The sequence below is a fragment of the Passer domesticus genome, chromosome 12 (assembly GCF_036417665.1).
Source record: "Passer domesticus isolate bPasDom1 chromosome 12, bPasDom1.hap1, whole genome shotgun sequence".
In the NCBI taxonomy this organism is placed as follows: domain Eukaryota; kingdom Metazoa; phylum Chordata; class Aves; order Passeriformes; family Passeridae; genus Passer; species Passer domesticus.
Genome location: NC_087485.1, coordinates 12,809,363 through 12,828,308, shown reverse-complemented (window position 1 = coordinate 12,828,308; position 18,946 = coordinate 12,809,363). Strand labels below are relative to the sequence as shown.

The window sequence follows — 18,946 nt, the reverse complement described above, 5'->3', positions numbered from 1 at the left end:
AATTATGATATTGGACTGTGATAGTTTGGAGGCTCAGAAAACAACCAGGTGTGGCTTGGGGAAGTTTTTTCCCCCCCTCCAGTTGAAAAGAACACCCATATACTTTGAACTGGAATAACTTCAGACATTAAAAAAAATCAAAAATGCAATTAGAGCTTTGATGAGAGCACTCAGGTCTAATTTAGAACAATCTGGACTGAGCATGAAATGGCTCTAAAAATAGCAGGGCACTTAAAAAACTGGAAGGGATACATGGAGAAAATACAGATTTACATAGTTAAAAGATTGAATGAGTAAAGATGGAGATTTGCTGCCACTATTTTTGTTGCCACTTCATCACCTAGAAAAGTAAGAGATGAGGACTTTACATATAGTTTGGAGTTTAAGGAATGACTTGTCATCCTGAGTTACCATAGTATCTGGTTTCCCTGGTTACCAGTGACCATGGAAGGGACACTAGGGAAGCTGAAGGCTGGTTATATATTTATTTTTTGAGAACGGAAAAGAGAGAGAGGGGTCAGAAAAGATTTTTGTGTGTGTGAGAACAGAATGTGAGAATAGTGCTGGAGGATAACAGTTGGGAACAGATTTTGTCTGAAATGGAATTTATAGATTTCTTTTCAGTGCAAGGAGTTAAGTAGTTGAAAGAAAAAGACTGGTGGTGAGAAACAGAAATTCTGATTAAAAAATGAGGGAAAGAAGAGCCCTAAGGCTGTCTGCCTGAGATACTGGAGGTTGTGTTGATACAGATGACACAGGGTGTGATTTGACCAGATTTCCTCTTTAACACAGTAGCACTGGACTGGTCCTTTCTGTGCTTGGGGTTTTACAAATCTACTTGTGCCATAGACAGCATGTTTCTTCCTAATCCAGAGGATTAATTTGGCAATTCTTATGGCTGAGACTGGTTCCCAGAATGGAAATTTAGGAAAATCTATGTTTCCTTATGGCCTGTTGAATTCCTGTCAACAGAAGAATAAATATGGCAGATTATAGCAAGGAGGGTTCTCAATGAGTGTTTGTTTGCTGGTTTCAACAATAAGGACATTTCTGACTTTCCCTTTTGATTTCAAACTAACTTATTTCATGTTCAGAAAACCTTTTGAAAGATGCCACACTGTAACAGACACCATATGCAACAAACACTCCTGGGCAGCTTTGGGTTTGATCTTTAGTGGAAAGAAAAGGAAGGCTGTAATTGCTTTCATCCTTTAGACTTGTTGACACTTAATCAGAGCTCAGATTTCCAGGGAGAAATTATTCAGGCTTGGGGAGTTTTTGACACCTCTACATTAGTAAAATATTTTTTTAGACATTTTAATATTCTTATTCCACAAGGGCCTGTTCATGTCAGGGAATCTCATACAGAAAATTTCCACTAATGCAAGAATGGCTCTGCTGCCCTAGTTCCAGTATCTGAGGCAGCTTAAATGGAAACATAATTCTGTTTTGTCCCTGTGTTTTATCCATGATACACATTTCTTTGATTTCTTCATTTCTAGGGCAATTTACACGTACTTGACTGGACCAGCTTCTCTTAAATAAAAAGCAATACAAAGGCTTAAATATAAGAATACTAAACTTTACCATATGTAAACTCTTGTTTATGGCTGAAATTATAAATCTATGTCTTTAATATGCTGTTTTATTTCTTTGCACATGGGCCAGATGGTAGGAAACAGATGATTTTACTAGTTGGATAATTTTAAGCATGTGATTACAATGTTGTGAGTAAATTAATCATTTTGCTATGTTTCATTACAGAGCTTGTTGATATTCTATTCAAAACTTATTCACTAAGTTTTCTTTTTCAGAGATTTTCTTAGTTATTTTATTTTCAAGATGATTTAAAAATAGGCACTGTCTTCCAAGGCAGAGATTTTTAGGGAAAAAAAAAAAAAAGACAACACAGTGTGTATGAACCTTTAAATTCATTGAGGCAAATTTACTCTGGATTTGGCCCTTAAATTGAAAGTTTCCAACTATTAGTAACTGTAATGTGATGATGATTTAAACATCTTGAGCATTTCAGTAGTCTACAAAATACCTTAATCCACCAGAGACCAGAGGAGAAGGCTTTTGTAGTATTGTAGTAGTAGTCTAAGCTTATTCATAACTAATAAATTACCAACTGCCATAAATTTAGATTAGTAATTCTGGTGACCTTAAGTAGATTTAGAGTATATGAAGGTAGAAAGAGGATTTACGTTTTGATTCTTCAGATTTATTTTGCTTATATTACCTTTTATTTGCCAGTATAACTCAAAATATTTCCTTCCAATCTGAATTCAGATTCCAAAACTCTCTCAATTTTCCTTATTTATTGTATTTTTAATTGTATTTTTGCCTCTGTGTTTTTAAAAGAATATCTCTGTTTTGATCCCGATTTGCATGAGTGCAATGTCAAATGTTCACATGCAAATGGGGTGGTTACATCTGCATGCCATCATGCATGCAGTCCCTCTTTGCACTGGCAGGTAGGCAAGAGCTAAAATGCAAATAGAAGTTAGCCTCAGCATTGTCACGATTCTCATTCGTGTGACAGCAGAGGAGAACTTTATAAATGGATTGGAGGAAGGTGTTTAAGGGGAGCCTTCCCAGCCTAATAGGCTTGAACAGCATCATGGGCCAATTAAGTGAAAGAATCTATTGGTCCCATGCACTCTCATTATTCACATAAAGCATTTTTTGTGTGCAGGAATAAATTGGATCCCTTTTAGAAACTTCTTTCTCAGTAATGTTTCCACTTTGACGTGAGGCAAGTTTTCCAGACATCTCTGCATATTCTACACTTGGGTGCCCACAGCCAGAGCTCAGTTCAGCACTTCCACCTTGGGGGCTGGAGAGGTCCAAGAGCCACCTTCGTGTGGCAGAAGTGAGCCCCAGGTAGCAGAGCCACTCCTGGGTCTGTAGGAGAGGGCAAAGCCACTCCTCCCAGCCCATGCCTGCCGTGACACAGCCAGTGTCCTCCTGGACTCAACAGTGGAAATGCTGGTGATCCTCCCGTGCCATCTCATCCTTTCCAGCCTCTGATCAGCGGTAGGAAGGTTTTCAGCAATAAGATTCCCTCCCCCACCCTGACATTTAGAGTAAAATCTCCATTTCCTCAGGCAGAAATACTTGTGTCTGGCTCTGTTGATAGGCACCAGATAGCTTTCAGTTAATACATGAACTACATGTTCTAACCACCTTTTTAAAATACATATAGAAACATTTTGTCATAGCTAGTCTTCCTGAAACATGTCTGTCTTGTTAAATATTATTCCTCTTATGCTGCTGAAAAATATTTTATTAAAATATTACTTATTTAATAGCTAATATGTCTAGGTTATAATTTCCTTGGTAGAAAGCTTTTCCCCTTTATTTTTCTTTCAATGGCCAGATATGAGTGAAAAAACCCCAAAAAATCCTCTGAACCCCCAGCCATAATTGCCTAACTCCAAGACAGCACAGCATACAGTTTTGAGGAAAATCTGCCATGAAAAAAGAAAATAGAACATTTATTGGAAAGGACAGAATGCAGTTAAAATGTTGCCAGTGTACATATTTTGCTACTTGTTCATAAATAGTAATTTAATTTTCTGTTCTGTTTTGCTGACATATTCAAAAAATCCCTGTCAGAAGGTTCTTTGTTGACCTTAACCTTACTTGCTAAATTTTACAAGCACAGTGGTAGTCACTTCCCTTGAAAAAGATATTGTTGCCAGTAATCATTGCTAAGTGCAACCCCATCTATCCCATGTGTGACAATAAAACTGGCCTTTTCAAAAATAAAATAAAGTGAGAAAAGAAGAGGAGAGAGAAGAAAATCAAAAACATTGATATTCTGAATCTCACAGTTTGGTAGAAGGGAACTTTTTTTAACAACCCCACCCCCTCAGAGTCCCACCTGCAACTTGGTAAGTAAGTGCCTGCTGAAGACACCACCCCCAAACCCCCAAGGATGCAGGTTTTGGCCATTTGTGCTAACGATTTGTAAGTGAATCCATCCAAAGGGTGGCTCAGCAGATTAAAGCTGAGGTATTTGAAGAAGCTTGGGAGGGAGGGTGGTGGTAGTCCTCTCCTGCTAGAGCAGATTTGCCCAGAAGGTTGCTAATTGCTGTGCAAGATTTCTCCAGAGACTTAGAAGGTGTTGGTAATTGGTAGAAAGATATTAATTTATTTTCCTGGGTGAGATGTCTTCTGAGGTGAGAAGTTTTATTTAACAGGAGCAAAAATTAAGTAAAAGCTGGAAGGATGGGAGGGAGAGGCTCCTAGGAAAGTGTGATATAATAACATTTTTATTGTTTTCCCTGCAAATAGGCAGGAAAGTTGTACTAATGATTTGGTAGAAATGCTTTAATGTCTCTTGCTGTGCACAGTTATCTTGTGAAGTTTGATTTTTTTTGTCCCAGGAGGCTGCAGAAGGGGAATGTTTCTATACCATTTCACATCAATCATTAGTCCTCTACAGAAAGTTGGTCTTACAATTTTTTCTAAATATGTTCTAAATGCTTATATTAAAAATTAGGACTAGTTTCTATTCAGCTAAAGATATGTTTTGGATGCATGTTTCTGTATTTCTAAAAGATGAACTCTTTCTGAAGTAAAAATATCATTAAATGAAGGTGGCAAGTCAGCACAACCCTGTTGCAGTAGTATCTTCAGAACTGCTTTGTTTTACGCTGTCTTTCCTGAGGAGATCAATAATGGATGGCTGACATAATTCTTTCACCACTCAGAAATGAGAAAGCCTAAATGCATTTCTTTAGGGCAGGCATGTTTTTCATCCTGAGCTGAAAAGCCTGTAATTGAGTGAGGTTTATAAGTGTGATTGCTATTGGTGTGTGTTCCAATCTGATGTGCCTCCGAAAGGTTCCACTGGCATTTACCTGACTCTTAGGAATGTTGACCTCATCTCCCAGGCTGGCCAGGATGCGAAATGTCTGTGCTGGGAGACACATATACAAAATAAATCTCAGAAGCATTGAGGTTTAGCTTTTGATTGTGTTGGTAACTTCCTCAAAGTTTACTAGTTCTACCTAATTTGCATGCACTGTAACTTTAAAAAGAAAGTAGAGCAGAGAACAGGGGTTGCAATATTGACTTATATTTGTGTCTTTGTGATAAAGTGATTGGAAAGGCTTAACAAGTTTCCTGTTGGTAAGAATGTGGGAAAACTGGAGGGCTTCTTTGACTGGACTCTTCTGCTGCTATTCACAGGTCTAAAAATTTGGGAGGAATGTGTACCTCTGAAATGATTTGTCAGTATGGACATACTTACAGCACAAAACTCTAAAGTACGGTTCTTATTACTAGCAACTTTTAGGTCTCCAATCATTTCTACAAATGAAAATGTACCCGAAGGAAAGCAGCAGGAGCAAAGAATTACTGGTTTAGTGTGACTCCAGAGTGCTGAGTGTAGCCCAGATCCCTCTCTCATGGAAGCTGTCCTTCCAACCACTCTGAACACCTCCCCTCTCTGCAGAAAACCCCTGTGGCCCAGCTGCTCTGTGCTGACTGTTCTCCCTAAAGGGGCACGCACAGGGCCAGAGCATTTTCCAGACCCAGGCAGACAGTGCTGTTCTTGCCTCAGGGGATTTTATTTAGCTTTCTTTATCTTTGGAAGGCTTTCTGTAGTGTATTAGCAATATGTTCTCTGGAATGGTTCAGGTATATGGCAGCTTCACTACGGCTGTAAGAGTGACACTGTTGAAGACTTCATCTGATCTGCTGATTTTACCCATCTTTTAAATCAGATTAGCAGTCTGCTTTGCATTGTGTTCATCCCAGAAGTTTTTTGGAAAAAAACAACAGAATTCTGTAATTTAATGTATTACTGTTTTCATCTGCTGTTTTGGAAGGCTGTGGATAAGACAGATTGGTTTACAGCACATGTGAAATGCTGTTGAAAAATGCAACATGGATGCACTAGGGTAAAACAGCTCTTTTCACAATTAATTACTATTGCTGAGAGAAAGGTGAATTCAATTTTGATTAGCATTTTTGAGGGGCTGGTTGGGCTTTCTGTTGTTTGTGAAAGGAAGGAGTGATTCTGGGGGGTGTCCGGGGAGTCCTGGCTGATGTCACAGTGGTGGTTTCTGTGGCTGGAGGGGAACTGCCAGGTGCAAAATGATCTTGGGGGTCCTGTGGGTCCCAGCTGTCCCTGCCCAGGTGTTGCTCTGGGATCTCTGTGGAGCAGCTGGGGCTGCTCCATGTGGGACAGAGCTGGTTCCAGATGGTTCTGGAGTCACTCTAGCACAGGGCACAGCTGAGCCCCTCAGCAATAGCAGTGGTGCCTCTGTGGGAATGTGTTTAGGAGAGCAGAAAATGCTGGGCAAATGCAGGAGGGAGGAGGAGAGAGAGAGAAAGAGCAGAAGGAGCACCACTAAGGTACATGCCATCATCTTGTACTTCTGTGATTGAAGGTGATGTGTTGCTGTTAGTTGCACATATAGAACTTTATCTCTAGAAATGAAATAACCCCCTAAATGCTGTAAATCAGCACCACTTGTGAAATCCACAGTATGTCTTCCTTGCTGTGTGAACTCAGTTCTATTGGAAGCAGTATTCCCATGTTTGTTTTGATACACAGTGGAAATAAAGTACTAGTTCTCTTACCCACAAATATGCTATGTTTTTGTGAATTGAGTTTCCAACTCTTTTATCAACACTGATTGCTGCCTGGGGAAATGATTCCAATATATCAAAGCCTGAGAGAAAAGAAAGCCAAGGGTAGCTGGATATTTCAAAGCAGAATAAAAAATGAGCATTAGAATTCATGACAAGTAAAAGCAATTTGTAGTACAGAGGTAGGCATTGTATTAAATAAATGCATTTAAAATATTGCATGTAAATGAAGTAGATGTCTGAATTTAAGAAGGAAGAGCAAGTGCTATGCATCAGTGCTTAATCAGGTATTTGTAAGTAGTAAGAGACTTAATTTAAAAATAGGATTACCTGTAATTCACTCTGAATACTTAAATTTTCTTTCTTTATCAGAATGAGTCACATTTACTCCTATTGAGCAATAGTCTTAAAGTAGGTTTCTTCATTTGCTCTACCTATAACACAAAACAGTGTTCAGTGTAGAAACAGTGGGAAAATATTCCTAGGAGCAAAATATTTAGGGACAGAAAAAGGGGTATCATTCACTTTCTTCATTATCTTATGACAAGGACAGCCTCCTAGAAGCAGTGAAAAGTACTTTGAGTGCCAAATTGAATGACACTCACCATTTAATTTTTTTCCTCAAGCATTTATTTTCAGCTCATGTGAGCTATTGTGTTTTCCTGTTTTGCAATGGAGATGTGGCAATGTCATGAAAAAGACACTTCTGAACAACCTTAGTTATCAGTGTCAATTAGATAATTTTGGAAGCATGAGTTTGTCTTAGATAATGGTAAAACAGCTACAAATGAGGTAAAATATGGAAAAATAATCCTTTATAAAAATAAATTAGTATACTTCTGGCACAACTTTATGATGTGCAGCATCTACATTCCTGTTTTTCTTTATATATTTTGGATGTTTAGGAGGGCAAGAGCTGAATCTGGTTGTTTTAACGTGTTGTGTAATAGGTGTTCATTTGCAAGGAAAATACTTTATCTTGGAATGTTTTTCATTTAAAAGACATTAATTACTTGCTGGTCATAAGAGACAGCAACAGTTTCCACCATCATGTGGCTGCTATTTGGGATATGTTCACCATTTTTATTAGATTCCAGGATTGAACTTTATTTAACTGAGAACCCTGGGGTTTACTTGGTGACATACAAAATGTGTGTACATGCCTGTGTGTGAGATTTGAACAGGCAGGCACTTTCTCTTTTCAAACAAAGGACATCCATAACAGCAGTGTGGAGCATTGCGTTCAATCCTTGTTTCCAGGGTTCAAACCTCTGTATGCAATTGAGATAATTTTGGTGTTGCTCTCTAACAGGCATTTTCATTTTGGTAAACTCTCTTCAGATTGCTCAAAAAGCACACCTGTCAAAGCGACACATTTTGGTGGCAAAAAGGTTTTGAAGCAGAAAATCTTTTGTGGTTTGAATGATTCCCCAGCTTTAAAGCCCAGTAGCACAACATGAAACGTGCCAGCATTAGAGTAGTTTGCAAGTTGATTTCAATTAGACTGTACAACGTGTGCTTAAATGAAAGAAAAAAAATTCCTTCTCGGCAATTCTGAAAGTTTTTATTTTAGTGGTGTGAAAGTACAGATGTCTTAACTGCCTTGAAAATAAGAGCAAGGTAAGGAAGACTCAGGTCCTATTTCAGTCAGTATGGCAGTGATCCTGTGGACCTCAGACTCATTGTTTAATGCATAAAAATACAAATAAAATCATTAGGCATTGACATACTTTTCTTTTTAAGAAATTGTGTTGGTAACTTAAACATGAAGCAGTGCTGTCAGATACACGTGGCTGTGTGATGCTATGACTTCAGTGTGTCCTGGGGAGCCTGTCCTGCTGTTTTAATGCTTGAGTTGTGAAGTCACAACTTTCCGTCTCTTATTCCAATCAGATTTGATCCTCAGACACTCTCATAACCACAGCTCATCTGTTACCTGGATTTTATCATTTTGTCTGGTCTCAGTTTACTGCATGTTTGTATTACACATGGCCCTCACTCGTGAATTTTCTTTTTTCAGATGGACAACAAGTGGACAAGTTTGTGGTGAAAGTTAAAACACTTTGAAGGACATATAATCTGCTGTGCTTTTCAAAATCCCCAAATAGGTAAGATAAAATCAAATTTGATTCTAGATGCAGTTTTGCCAGTCAGGCACTGTTATAATTTGACAGGCATGATGTGACACAATGAGATCTGAATGACATAACCTGCTGTGATGTATCTGATAGGCCAATGTATAAATTTAATAAACATTTCCAATAAGTTCCCTGTACTTGGCCTGTCATGTCCTCAGCCATGCCTCAGTGTTCTGCCACTCTTTAGGTCAGGTATCTGGTCTTAAACATCACAAAATGTAACAGGTTGCTTATTCATGACAAATTCCATAGGTGTTTCCATGTACATTTCCTGGATATTCTGGATCTGAATAATGTTGCAACTGTATAATTATTCCAGTGTAGGCACCTGTAAATCATTGTATGTGGTCAGTAGAGAAGCTGCTGAATATATGGAATCACTTAACCTACTTACATATAATCTGCCTAACACTGATATACTGTGTTGTGGCTAGCTATGACCTAGTTGGCTTCTTTCTGAAGTTCTGAGGTGTTGGAAAAAAAAAAGAAGAAAAGACACAGCTCCAGGGTTTCTTTCCTATAATTTATCATGACAGCGGCTTACTCAAAGAATTAAAAGCAAGGTATCTCCTCATCTACTCCTTTGGATTTATATTGCTGCTGCCATGAGAGGATTCTCTTCTAATTCAGTGAAAAGCAGTTGGTGCAGCTAAACTCCCAAACCTCCTGAAGTGGCATTTAATGCATAAAATTAACAGAACATAAAATACCTTTTAAAAGAATCCTTCACGCTAACCCTTCAGCCAGTTATCAGTTATGCCTTGGCCCCTTTTCTAGCTACTTAAAATTAATTATTTGTAATGTGGAGTTTTATGCTTCTGGAGTAATCTAATTCTTGTGATTTCAGTGGGAATTGGCAGGCTCACAACTGTAGTTCATAATTAGAATGTATTTATCATATCTGCATTACCTTCTTATTATATAGAAAACCATATTAATATTGCATATCACAAATTATTTGCAAATATTATTTCTAAGAACTTTATCTAGAAGCCTTGCAAACAATTTGAGTTTTTAAACAACAAACAGCACTTATGAAATAATTGCTTTTACAGCCTGGGACAAAACTGCTACATGGTCTATTCCAAATTAACCTGTGTAAGTGTTTGCTAAAAATGGACTGGGCTATGGAAACCAGAAAGCAATTGTCATGTATAACTTACTTTTTCATTTGAAATATAAACCAAAGAATCAGTATTAATTAATTTATTATGCTTTTATCATCTTCTGCCAAAAAAAACTTGTATATGTATACCACTGTCAAGAATGTCACAGCAAAGTATGCCATGAATCCACCAGGTTGTTCTCTAAAAATAAGAAACTTATCTCCATATGATTCCAACATTGAAGGTGACTTATGCTTTCAAAATAAGTGTCCACAGAGTCACTTTGCATTCAGATTTCATTTGAAATTCTTGCCCTTATATATGGAATATTATGGAAGGGCATTCAAATAACTAAAGTCCTGAGATGTGCTGGTTAAAGGCAGGAATAAACTCTGCTCTGCCCCTGTATAGTAAGAATGCTGCAACTGTTCAGCCTCACAAGGCTGACATACCTGGAATATCAAACTTCCATGCTCGTGTCTGCACAGAACAGGGACAGCAGAGGTGAGCACTGTCACCTTTATTGCAAGTAGCCAGATGGTCCTGTTATTTCCGTCTCCTGAATAGATAATAGGTAGCTCAGGAAAGAATTTCTTATTGTCAGCTGAGGTGTAATAGGTTCTGGACACAGAATATCACTGTTTATATTGCTTCTTATTGTTTTAGTTGCTATCTAAAATAATTTTCTTAGGCACAGTAGATAATAGAAGCTAAGTTTAAATAAAAAATATTGCATGGTATTGAGTCATGGGAATACTAATAGTCTGTGTTTTTCAGGGAATAAGTCTCTGGTACAAATGTTGTGATCTGGTATATTTAATGTAGCTATTTGTCATTATAAAGCATTTCTGAGGTATTTTACTTGATAAGCAAGCTATGCATTAAATTTCAGTAAATTTGACATATAAATTTGTATGGGAAGTAGAAGTAAAGACAGAATGCAGGTAACAATAGGCTCTGAAAGCGATTTGGGGATGTGTGTTACTGAAGAATACAAATCTTTGTAAGTTATATTGAATGGGTGCATTCAGCAAGTCCAAAAATATTTTATTTTGAAATCTGTAGCTGTATTCATCTGTTTCAAATCTCTAGCTGTGTTTTTGTCCATTTTCTACCTATCTTTTCTCTGCTGTACTTGTGTTTTTATGGCTTAGCCCCAAGAGGGTATCCAGAGGTAGTGCTGTGGCAGACCTTGCTGAAACCTCTACCAGCTCACTGCTGCTCACTTGTTTTAATTTCTTCTCTCTTCTTTCTTCCTCTCACCTTTCAAACCTTTGTTCATCAGTCAGAGAAACCTTCATAGTTACTTTGTATTAGATGTGCTGGCTACCATCAAAATGAAAAAGTGGTTTTCACCAAAAAAGAGTTACAGAAGTTAAATTAGGATTTAACAGGTCAAGATTGGGCCAAATTCATAGGATGGTTTGGCTTGGAAGGGACCTTGGATATCATCTAGTTCCACCCCCTGCCATGGACATTCCTTCTGGAAGTAGCTTCTCTAGAGCTGCCCACCTCTTGAACTGCTTAGTTTCCAGCTCCTCCTTTACTGATAGAAACAGACAGTTTCACATATTTAATGAATAGAAACCTCCTGAAAATACAGTTCAGGTGCAGTAATCCTACAGCAAGGTGTTGAATTTAATGCATGTAGTAATGCAATACTTCAGAGACTACTTGTGTTTAGGAACTACTGTGTCTGAAAGGAGACATGAGACACACACTGACTGGATTGGTGGCGTAACTGCCCAGTGCAGGAGCATTTGCTGTAGTTCAGAAGAAAATCCAGTAGTAGTCCAGAAAATCCAGTGGCAAGAGACTTGAGATCCTTGAGACAGAAATGTATAGCTTCACACCATTCCAGGAATGGATTTGTGCTCACCCAAAGTGCAATTCAGCTGTATATGTTCCCTCTCCTTTTTTTACCCCAGAAGGAAAATACATGTAATATTCCATGCATTGTATGCATTTCCTTTTCTGAGGAAAGTATTTCTTATTTTTCCTCTCTTCTGTGGAAAATTCAGTGAATTGGTGATATAATGAATCCTTGGTAACAATGAATTGCTTACCCATTTTTTCCCAGATTTGCTAAGGGTTTGTCAGTGCTCTGTTCTGATTATACTTAATATTTGTAGTCATGGAGGAAAAGCTATTATGTTAAAGGTGCTTTACACAGCTAGAAGATTTATCTTTCCTTGGAAGTACAAACTTTGGTTACTCAGCAGAGTTTATGCCATTGTTGTAAGCCTCATCTTCAAGTGTCTGCATTTACATTGTGCTTGCTATACTGCCCTGGTATAGCTGTGAAAGGAGCCTCTTTTCCCCCATCCAGCCTCAATATAAACAAGATCTAAGTTACCAATGTGATAATTAACTACACATTACAATTCATTAAATAGTCTTAATTCTGGTGGGGGAACAAATGAAATTCATCATTAGCAATTGAGTTTTAGAGTGAGTGTGTGTGGGTGCATGGGAATATGTATGCTAGAAGAAATTTATGCAGATTAAATCCATTAGCAATTTTTTGCACATCTCATTAGGCAAAATATCAAATCCTACTTAGCTCTTCTACTGCTCTCATTAGACAATTTAAACTGTACTGTTCCATACCATGGAAAGACTCAACCAATCCCTTGTGTAGTGTCCCACAAGTGAATTCTCAATGTCATACCAGCTCCTCCTCATGTTGTCACTGTGTACTATGGCATTGCTCAGTCTGCTGAGAGAGCCTGGCAACCCTGGAGGGGCTCTCTGGAAAACAAGTGGTTTTTACTTCTTCTCACAGCACCACCCAAGCTCTCTGGAACTGTAAGTGGCTTAAAACAGGTGTGCAGCTCTATGTTGTGTGTTGAAAATACTTCCCAGTGATAATTGTGGAAAAAGTTGTTCTGTTGCTCCCCTTGTCAGAAAATACAGAATTATCAAAAAATTGAAGTTTTCTTTCTGAGGATGTCATTCCTGTTAGACTTTTTAATGGAATAATTTACTGAGTTAGTATTGGGATATCTGATGTGGCTACTACTGTCAGAGGTTGTGGGTTAGCCATAACTTTAAGTGAAGGCTGAATTAATTTTGATACAGGTAGGTTTGCTAGGCTGGCTCTCCATCTAACCTTGCAAATACTCCATCCCAAAAGAAGGAAAGTACAGGCTGAGAGTGGAGAGAGGGGGGACACAAAAGTGCTTCATTTAACTGTACTTCTCTTATAGCAGTTAAGGTTTCCATAATACTGTGGCAATAATATAGTCAGTAGTTCAAAGGAAGCTCTATAATGCCAAGTTGAACAAAATTAGGTAGAAAACTTTAAAGGGAATTTGCTAGCAAGAATTTGTCACTGTTTTTGCATGGATGGAGGAAGAAATAGGGTTTCCTCTTGTTAATTCATTTACACACAGCAAGAAGCATGAAAGAAAGTACAAGCTAATATAAATCTATTCTGACTGAAAGTCTAAAAAGTATGGAGAGACTGTCTTTAATCCTTTCTCTTCCTGTTATTTGACTACTCTTTCTGATTTTGAGACTGAAAAGTGCTAAATACCTTTCATTCCCTGCCCAAACCATCTTGTGCAATGCAAGCTTGCACAGTTTAAAAGCATAGGGCTTGCTTAACTAGAAGGTAGCAGAATGAGAGGAAAAATTCTCTGCTGAGTACTCAAAGTTGTGGTCCAATTAACTTTTCTTTCTTATTTATGAGTGAAAATGCAGCAGAGTCAGAAAACAGTAACAAAGACTCCAACCTCCTCTCCATGTACAGTATTAGAGCAGTATTTAACTTTCAAACTAGGTTAACAGTATTTTTAGCTTCTGTTCTCTCCTTACTTCTTGCAGATGCTGGAGCAGGTAGAATTTCCATTTTTACCTCACACTGGAAGCAGCAGTGTATAAGGGAACAGCTGAATTCTTGCAGCGCCACATGTAGCGTTCTTTGCTGCCTTTGATCATTTGTCATTTTGATCATTGCACTTTGAGCAAAGTAGTTAATTGATCCTTTCTCATTGCCTCCTTCATGTCCTGCCTGCTATCAGCTTTGGTCATTTCCTTTATATTCAAAAATGTACAGGCAATTGTCCTGCAGGTCTTAGCACAAATGGGTGAGCCTGTCATTCTGCTGTGAGTGTTCCTGGCACCTTGCTCGCTTGGTCAGGGATGCTTTGGAGCCTCACCAGGGTGTAGTTTGTACCTCATTATGCTTTCTATAGCTGGTAGGTGCACCTCACATGCTGAGAAGGGCCAGAAGAAGGAATTGGCAGACAGGAAGATTTTGAACAAAGGTTCCTGAAGCTCTATCCTCTGTTCAGTCCCACAAAAGCAGATGCCATGTGGGATGTACGAAAGTGGCCAAGTAGAGGTTCGTGCTCTTAATGGCTTTGTGTGGGCTTATGAGGGTTATGGTTCCCAGGTGTCCTAGTGAAACTGGGACAGTCTGGACAATGTGGAAGCAATTCCAGTAATTTTGAGTACAGTTTGTACTGTCCCCACCCCACATGAGGGAAAGGGGCTGCTGGCTGCTTCTGACAGTGTGGGTCACTGACACATGGGCTGGAAAAGATGTAGGTCCCCTGAAGAGACCTAAAGGATGGAGTTTAACCTTCTAAACAGAAAATCTTGTTTTCTTGTTTTTCTTCTGTGTCATCTGGCCCTCCAAACAGGGTTGGAATCTCCTGGGCTGTTGCATGCTCTCTAGGTTCCCTGGCCTTACCAAAGGAAGGGAATTCTGTCAGGTGATGGCATATGGGCAAGTGCTCATAGCCATGGGGGATCTCATGGCACAGAGCAGGCTCTCAATTGCATTTGAATCTGGGGATGGAAAAGGAGAGAGGAGGAAGAAGTAATCTCACTTTGTCAAGATTGCCTTTTCTCCCTCACCATAACCCATTCCAAATCCCTCTGCTAAACCATGAATACAGTGTATGCTAAGCAAATAATTTCTCCTATTATATTTTACATGCAGTTCTTCAAATTCAAAGGTCACCAGCCAGACATGTAAAATGACTTCATGAACGACTTCAGCTCGTTAATCATGCCTCACTGTTGCAGTGCCTCTCCTCAGTTCATTAGAATAACATTTCTTTGCACTTTATGGCAAACCATCATTATAATACAGAACAAGGACAACAGAGTGTGAAAGACTTTTTTTAATGAGACTTCATAGCTGCTCATGGTGGGACTCCTCATCCTGTTTGCTCTTGAAAGAGCTGTCTGACAAAGGTTCAGGATTTTACCTGATGAAGAGAGCCAGAAAGAGTTTCACAGGGAAAACTGTCAATGAGCTTACAGAAAACTGCATAAACTTGGCTGCCCTGTCAGCTGAGCTGTCAGTCTTCAAACAAATGCAGAGAGAAAATCTTTAATTGTACTCACCACACACAAGACATTTTATGCTGTATCATTGTCATTTGCAGCTGTTCTTAACTCATGGAGAGAAAGAAGCAGCTCAGGATCCCCAGGATCTTGAGTGGACTCTGAACTTAATAAGGAGAAACTTTGTGCTTTAATAATTACCAATCTTTGAGGAAAATAAACTGTTAACTCAGTTGCATCATCAATGCTCTTGCTGTTATTTTAATATTATTATAGTCCTTACCTTGGATATACCAAAGAAATAGAATCACTACAATACTGCTGGACTCAGACAGCTAATTTAAATCTCTTAATAAATATTTTAAGGGATGTTAATAATATTTTAGAATCTTTCTTCTTTAGCTGGAATAATGAAATCGCAAAAATGGCTTATAAAGTTTTGTGGCTGTTCATTTTTAATTAAAATGTTCTTCCCTGTTTTCCCTCAGGAGTGGGGCGACCTTAAGCACTAGAAAAGGATACCAAGGTTCCTCAGAAAAAGTACCAGTCTGACTATTGCCCACATTCATTTCCTGTCTGAGGCTAGTCCAGGTGCTCCCAACAAAAAATAAATACTTACAAATCCAGGCTCTAATCTTGTCCTCACGACAAATTTTCAACTTCCTTTGAAGGCAAATGCAGTTTTAATTCATATGGGAGGCAGCATCAGAACAGTTCTGCAATATGCAGATAGAGGAGTAATAATGATGAGATATACTTATTTTATCACCAGCCTCAAGAGATAAAATTGAACTTTACAATCAATGGATTTGTGAGGTGTTTGAAAATTATTGTTGTTCTTTCCCCCTGCCATCTGTTTGTTCCTTATTGCCCATCTCCATTGTTTTTGATATACTATAGGTGTTATTTTTGGCAGTTACCTTTCATCTCCTATATATTGATTAATTTCTGCATGTAATTTCCTAATACTTTTTTCTTCATCCCTGTTTACCCAGTATGTGCCCCTAGATCCTGAAGCAGATTTCACCCTAGGCTTCAACAGCTTTCTTCTCAGCTTTGCTGCTATTTTGTCCCTGCAAATCCCTTGAAGTTCTGTATGTCCATCTTTTTCTTCCTTATTGGCCAAGGTCTCTTTCACCTGGGTACTGCCTTGCCCAAAGCTTAAAAAAACTGTATTTTTCAAGCCTGGAGTGAGGAAGTAGCACTGTTCTTTGTTCCCCCAAATATTTCTGTTATCGCTGGGGGAAGCAACAGAGTTTCATTGAAATAAAACAAACTGTTTAAAGTATGGTTACTAAAGTGTTCATGAGCCCTTTTCTTCAGCTGCTCTCTTCTCCAAATCATCAGGCTCCTTTTTGCTGCATCTCTTAGGCTATTTTCCATCTTTCTCTCTGATAGGCCAAGAAAAGGCTTTTTTTTTTTTTATTGTAATCTCTAGTCCTCTTTCCCTTGTGTTGCTCTGATCTGCTTTGTCAAGTGATCAAAGTCCCTGTACAGGTGAGCTGTTGCTTAGTTACCACCTGCTTGGAATTCACTCTTGAAAAATTGCTTTGTCTTGGGAAGTAGCCATACCTTTGTTCCTTGGTGCTCCATTTAAATGGATGATCAAAGTTTATCAGCCTGCTCTATTAGCTCTGTGTTCTGTGCAAAACTTTTTCTTGTCACTTCTATGGATTTTAGGTCAATCTGGAGAAAAGAGATGGAAGAGAAGGCTCTGCAGTTTAGAGGGAGTGTTTGCCAGAAGGCAATCTTGCAGGGAAACAAAGTACGTTGTCTCCAGCACCAAACAGTCTGAACACAGCCAAATAAATCCCAAAGACAGCGAAGGTATTTTAGTGTTGGGTGGCTGCTGACTGTCTCAGGGGAGAGGTGAAGAGCAGTGACTGCCACTGCATGGGAATTTCTTTTGGGAAGTGTTGGAGCCTGGAGGAGTTGACCAAGATGATCCTGGAGAAGGATTTAGCAAGTGCTGCATATTTCTCTCTCAATTAAACCTGCAAGAAGCAAACTCTCACTGTAGTATTGCTTAGGTCCGGAACTGTATTTTCACAATTTAGGAAATATAAATACTGATTTGTGTGATTGATGAATTATTCTGATATCTGCATATAGAATAGTGCTTTTCTTGCACTTTTGTAGAATAGTGCTATATTTTGTGAGCTAGAGCAATTTTCCCAACTGGCATTTAAATATTAACTCCAGCTAGCACACTTCATAATGTCAAGTTCTCCTAATGCTTTTTTGTGTTCACTAAGGCTGTTTTTATGTTTGTTACAGCTATGTCAAGTTCCTATAATCACAGTATCTGCTGTAATAACTGCTGTATCAATTTATTCATTGAAATATAGAAACATATACTAGTAAAATAGTAGAGAAGTTAAGGTTGAAAGAGGCCTTTGGAGATTCAACCTCTCCTGCTCAAAGCAGGTATTTGGGGATGTGTGCCATGGAGTTTTGAACAGATCGGACATGGAAGAGGCCACAAACAATCTGGACAATTAATTTCAATTTTTGTTTATGTTCACAGTTAAAGCCCATTTTTTTTTCAAGTGGACTTTTCAGTTTGTGTCTCTTGCCTCTGATCTTTCCCTTTGCACTGGCTCAATCTCCTTTTCTTCCCATCAGTAATTTACACATGCTGCTAAAATTTGAATAAATGTAAACATAATCAAATCAAGGGGATGATTCTGATGGTCAATAAAATGTGCTGTGGGTATAGTATTATGTAGTTTTACATGAAAGAAGTTGCAGGGAAATGAAAGCAGAAGAAGCATAGAAAGAAACAGTTACATATGAGATTGGTCAGATCTCGATGCACTTGGTTCTGGCTGAGTGAGATTTTATTTGCTGTCTAGATAAATTTTTTGGGGAAAGGAGATTGTAGAGGTTTCACTGCAGTGTTAGCTTAGGGCATAGCTTCTGTTGTTCAATATCCAGTACTGTTCATTTTTTTAAAAAATGATGTTAAATTTTGCTAACAATGAGGTAGTATTAAGTATTTTTGTTGTTAATTCTTTTGCGCAGGTACAATATCAGCATAAAAGCAGCTGCTAGGGAGATCAAAGCTGGAAAGGATCAAACATTGGGAACATAGTTTTTACATTTCTGACAATTTGTCAAAAATTACTAGCGTCTGTGTTGTATAAAGGCATTGCATATTTTTGGAGAACAAACAGTTTTGAAGTATTAAAAGAGATTTAAGTTAGAAGCAAGATGATTGATTTGATATGCAAGATGGCTTGGATACAGGGTGGAGAGCAGGTGGGGAAAAATGAATAAAAATGAGAGCAGTTTATGTAACCTAAGTATGTAGAAATTCAGATAAAGGGCCTGAACTGTGTCAAGGACCAAGTGGTGGTGGTACTACTGATTTGAAAAGCACACTGGAGAATCAGGTCCTCTTCTGCTTAAAATAGCAGGGAGAGCTCCATTTTCCTCTGTAGTGCTGCTTTTCTTTCTATCTCATACAGGGGCTCTTAGAACAAGTGTCAAGGCAAGCTTTCACATTGAATGCTTCTATATAAAATTTAGTTTTTATGAGGCAGCTAGATTCTATTTATGTTCCATATCTCATAATATGGGGTAGCTTTTGCTAATTGCGAGGCTGTGAATCCTCTGCTTAACCAACCCAAACATTCCCATTTTTAACTTATGACAATAATAGAAAGATACTTTTTGACTCCTGTTATTTGTTGCTAATAGCTGAGAGCCTTGTGGAGTTTAAAAATAAAAAGCCTTAAGCAGCTTTTGTCTGAAGAAGCTCTAAGGCATGCAATTTGTTTGCCAGCTGAT

General features: G+C 38.4%; 1 long non-coding RNA gene across 16 annotated transcripts in view; it reads left to right on the top strand.

The window, feature by feature from the left end:
• The first annotated feature begins 3,996 nt into the window (after positions 1 to 3,996).
• Positions 3,997 to 18,946, top strand: part of LOC135279282 (uncharacterized) — a 126,688-nt gene continuing 111,738 nt past the window's right edge. For 4 of the 16 annotated variants that reach the window (XR_010346571.1, XR_010346567.1, XR_010346565.1 and 1 more), the window contains exons 1-2: positions 4,001 to 4,187; positions 8,630 to 8,717. This is a non-coding gene — a long non-coding RNA (uncharacterized LOC135279282). Of the gene's footprint in view, positions 4,188 to 8,629; positions 8,718 to 18,946 lie in introns of all 16 variants that reach the window. The other 12 variants (XR_010346572.1, XR_010346576.1, XR_010346573.1 and 9 more) reach the window with 7 other exon arrangements.